At 32.5% G+C, this 5,109-nt stretch overlaps 1 long non-coding RNA gene across 1 annotated transcript; it reads right to left on the bottom strand.

The window, feature by feature from the left end:
* Window positions 1-3,234: 3,234 nt before the first annotated feature.
* Window positions 3,235-4,302, bottom strand: LOC113786723 (uncharacterized). The gene is made up of 2 exons (XR_003473010.2): window positions 3,722-4,302; window positions 3,235-3,552 (listed from the first exon to the last, which is right to left on the bottom strand). It is a non-coding gene; the product is annotated as an uncharacterized lncRNA (long non-coding RNA).
* Between the last annotated feature and the right edge of the window lie 807 nt (window positions 4,303-5,109).

Genomic DNA, 5,109 nt, shown 5'->3' with positions numbered 1-5,109 from the left:
ATCATCGTCATTTATTTTTATATAATGCTATTATTATTATTTTACTTGGTTTCTATATTAAAGTATTTATTGAAAAATTTGGGAAACACAACCTTTGAATTTTATCTCAATTTCGTCAATTATTTAATTTAACTGTCGTTGTTATATAATATGTTATTATTTTGATTTAGTATGAGTTAAAGTATTTAAAGCTTGAATTGTTATGCGATTGAATATGTTTTTCATGAATTACGATGAAATGATTTTAAATATGTATTTTGAGAAATCGTTGTTATAATTATTAAATCGTTAACTGCGTTAGGTGCACCTAGTTACCACGTGTTGATTAGGGAGAGTTAACCGTTAGATGGAGCCGCCCTTACGAGAGAGGTCATCCGTAGGAGGAGAGGGCTATCAACGAGATGTAAGCTCCCTAATTGATACGTGCTGATGCGTTGCGGAATTGAGGGGAGAGGGCCATCCGTTAGATGGAGCCGCCCCTAAGGGAAAGGCCACCCTTAGGAGGACCAGACTAGGAGTATAGCTTGCGCGCCGGTCACGACATTTAAATTTTGGGTCGTGACAGCATCTTCGGGTGCACATGTTTTGTTCATGACCTTACTCCAGGGAAAGATAAGTTGGCTGCAAAATCCCTTAAGTGTCTTTTTCTCGGCTACTCTCTTCTGTAGAAAGGTTATCAATGCTATTCCCCAAATCTTCGACGATACTTTGTCTTTGCCGATGTCAGTTTCTTTGAGACTCGCCCCTTCTTTCTCTCTACTGCAAAAGAGTTCAATGATTCTGATCAATCAAAATCTCTCTCTCCAGAGGTCCTTAATCTCCCCATTGCACCCACCCCCGTCTCCATTCCCACCCTTGTCTCTAGCACCACCCTACGCATCTACAACGAAGGCCCCATCCACCACCCGCTCCTCAAGACTCATCCCCTGCTCTACCTGACTCTCACTCTCCGTATCCTACACCAGAGCTACCCATTGCTCTGCATAAAGGTAACAGGTCATCTCGAAATCATAATCCTATATATGCTTGTCATTTGAATTATAATCAATTATCTACATCCTATTATGCTTTTGTGGCTTCCTTGGATTCTGTGTCTATTCTGAAAACTACAGGTGAAGCTATGTCTGATCCTGACTGGCGACAAGCAATGATAGATGAAATGATTGCTTTGCACTCCAACGGGACATGGGATTTAGTACCTTTACCTGATGGAAAAACCATAATAGGGTGTCGTTGGGTCTACACAGTCAAAGTTGGGTTTGATGGAAAGATTGATCGCTTAAAAGCTCGTCTTGTGGCAAAATGATACACACAGATCTTTGGTCTTGACTATGGGGATACCTTTTCTAAGGTTGCCAAAGTCGCATTCGTCCGACTTTTTCTTGCCATAGCTGCTATTCACCACTGCCCACTCCATCAATTAGACATAAAAAATGCCTCCCTTCATGGTGAGTTACAAGAGGAGGTGTATATGGCACAACCACCAGGCTTCACTGTTAGCGGTTCCTCTCACTTGGTACGTCGATTGCGTCAATCTCTATATGGCCTGAAACAATCTCCCCGTGCTTGGTTTGGGAGGTTTAATATTGTGCTCCAAGAGTATGGTATGACTAGATGTGAAGCTGATTACTCGGTTTTCTTCTTGCACTCTTCACCAACCACTTGCATCTACCTGCTTGTCTACGTTGACGACATCATCATCACAGGTAATGACCAGGTTGGCATTCATCAGCTCAAACAACATTTGTCTCAAAACTTTCAGACTAAAGATTTGGGCCCGCTAAAATATTTTTTTGGGGATTGAGGTTGCTCAGTCTAAGATAGGTATAACAATTACTCAGCGAAAATATGCCCTTGATATACTTGAAGAAACAAGCATGCTTGATTGTCGCCCGCGTGATACTTTTATGGATCCTAATGTCAAGCTCCTACCAGGTCAGGGGGAGCCATTGCAAGCCCCTGGTAGATATCGACGAGTTGTTGGCAAACTTAATTATCTTACAGTAACTAGACCCGATATTACATTTTCTGTAAGCGTAGTAAGTCAATTTCTGAATGCTCCATGTGATAGTCACTGGAATGTTGTGATTCATATTCTTAGGTATATCAAGAACACACCATGAAAAGGATTGCTTTATGATGACAAGGGTAATTACCGATGTTGTTGGCTACTCTGATGCTGATTGGGCAGGGTCACCGTCAGATAGAAGATCCACTTCTGGGTATTGTGTCCTTGTTGGAGGTAATTTGATATCATGGCGGAGCAAGAAGCAAAACATAGTCGTAAGATCGAGTGCAAAAGCGGAATATCGTGCTATGGCTGCAACAGCTTTTGAACTTACATGGCTAAAACAGTTACTCAAACAACTCAAGTTAGGAGATGTCAACGTAATGAAACTAATTTGTGATAACCAAGCTGCACTTCATATTGCTTCCAATCCGGTCTTTCATGAAAGAACAAAGCACATTGAAATTGATTGTCATTTTGTAAGAGACAAAGTTCTTTCCGGAGAAATCACAACTAATTTTGTTGGATCAAATGATCAATTGGCTGACATATTCACTAAGTCACTTAGGGGTCCTCGAGTTGAATCTATATGTAACAAGCTTGGTGCATATGATATGTATGCTCTAGCTTGAGGAGGAGTGTTAGAATTCAAAGTATGATTTATTATTCTTTGACTGTACAATTTCCTAGGTTCAATGGTAGAACTTCTAGTCAAATACAAGTCCCTAGTATTTGAATGTAATTATTGTAACCTCATTATAAATAGAATGTGTGTGATCTTGTTTGAGACACACAAGAAAAACAACGAATCACATATTTGACAATTCAAATAGACATGACTTTGTCCATCATTTCTATATATTTATATATTATATATATTTACCAATATTCAAAGTAGAAAATTAAATATAAATATTTAAATATATATAATAGATAAAATTAAAGTAATTCATTTGTAATTATTTGTATACTTATAATTGTCTGACAATTAATATTTTGTAACCAAAATGTTAGTGATTATGATTCCTCTGTCAATATTAATAATAGTTTGAATGTTTGTAAATTAAAATTCTAATATATTCGATTTAAAATAAAAAATTTCACAATTAGCACAAAGATCAATGATTAAAACGATCGAAGCCATTAACTTTAACATTTGAAAAATTTCCACAATACATGTAGATTTGTCTTATGAAATTTAAAATGATCTAATTTACTTGATCCAATTCAATGACACATATCTTTTAAACATGATTAAAATTATTTGAGTCAAACTTTTTCAACTGCAATTTATAAGCTACTCAACATATACTACATTGAAGTAAAACTAAGAATATGAGACACACATAGCAAAGTGACACTTAAAAACAAATAAATAAGGAAAAGAGTTTAGAAGGGTGAGAGAAAAAATATTGATGTATAAATATACTTTGTCATAGCATTGGAGAACACTAATTCCTGAGAATTTTCATGTGCCATTTTGCTCTAGGTATGATGGGTAGCGAAGTTTCCCGGCTGGTTGGTCCCATTCCAACTTGGATTTCCTAGATAGTTGCAGTAATAGAATTTCATGTAAGAAACTATACATAGCATTAAGTCACTATGAGCCAGATTGATTTCAAAGATTGCATAGAACATAATTGAATTTATGGCAGCAAAATCAGAAATGGACAAAGAGAAGGATATTTTTTGTTGCAACGAACCAACATATACCTCTTTTAGGGTATCTTTGGAGTAGAGTTGGCGATTTCGAAGAATTACCGCACATGAACAAATGATTTTGCAGAAGATGATTTTGCGAGGATGGCGAATGACCAAAGCAGTCACAAGAAGGAAGAAGAAATTGTTGGAGGAAGTCATTAAAAAAAACTAAGGATTAGAGGGATTAAAAGAGGGAAAAGTTATTTAGAAACTAAGTAGAAAAAAATGAGGTGAAACATAAAAACACAAGTAAAAAAAAAAGAGGTGAAATATAAAAACACAAGAGAACTCTCTAAGGCGTACACATTAGGGATATGTTTGCACATGTGGAAGAAATTACTATGAGGTGACACAGAGGTTTGTTTTAAATATATACTAGATTATGACCCGCGCGTTGAGCAGATATTAATTAATTAATTTTATAAATTTTATAAGTAGTATTTTATGTATTATAAATATAGTTATCTTATAATATTACTTTATTGATTTATAATAACTGAGTATGATTAGGAAAATTAAAATGAGGGAAAATCATATTTATCACAATCATCTAATTTAATTTTTAAAATATTTTGTAAAATCCACATGATAACTTATTATATAGGATTATTGTTTGTCTCCTTGTACTTTGATTGTCAATTTATTTTTCAACATATAATGGTACTTGTATTTATTTGATGAAATAAAATGTAAAATACAAACTCAAAAATAAGATGTAAAAAGTTAAAAATATGATTGACTATTTAATATTTTATATTTTAAAGAATGTTAATGTTAAATTATATTGTAGCATATTTTAAATTTATTTGTTTTATTAATACGATGTTTTAATTACGATCGAGTATGAGAAGTTGTTGTAAAGAATTTTTTTTATTGAATATATTTCATCAATAGTTTAAAATTTATTTTATTAAAGATTTACATATACTTTAAATATAATTTTAGGTATTTAAAAGTTTTAACTAATTGTTTGTGCAATTGAATTGTTGTTATGTTGATATGTACAAAAAATAAATTCGATTGAAAAATAATTTAATTTTATGCAATACTTAATTTTTTTATTTATTTTTTAACATTCAAATTATCATTATAATAAGGAAAATTAAAATAAAAAATAGCATTCAATTACAAATATATAATTTACTAGATGAAAGTTTAGTGTTAACATATTTTTTTTCAGAATACATGTATAGTAAACTTTTGTTCAGTATATTTTTTAATATATTCATATATATTACAATTTTAAATAAATTTGTGGATTTTAATAATTTGAAGTAACTTTTTTTAATAATTTTTAATATATTCGTATTTTATGATTATTTTTAATAAATTTGTGTATTTTCTATCAAATAGAATATATATATATATATATATATATATATATATATATATATATTATA

Source organism: Cicer arietinum, chromosome 5, assembly GCF_000331145.2.
Source record: "Cicer arietinum cultivar CDC Frontier isolate Library 1 chromosome 5, Cicar.CDCFrontier_v2.0, whole genome shotgun sequence".
Taxonomy (NCBI): Eukaryota; Viridiplantae; Streptophyta; class Magnoliopsida; order Fabales; family Fabaceae; genus Cicer; species Cicer arietinum.
Note: the sequence above shows the minus strand (reverse complement) of the source record. Positions and strands in the feature narration are given on the sequence as shown.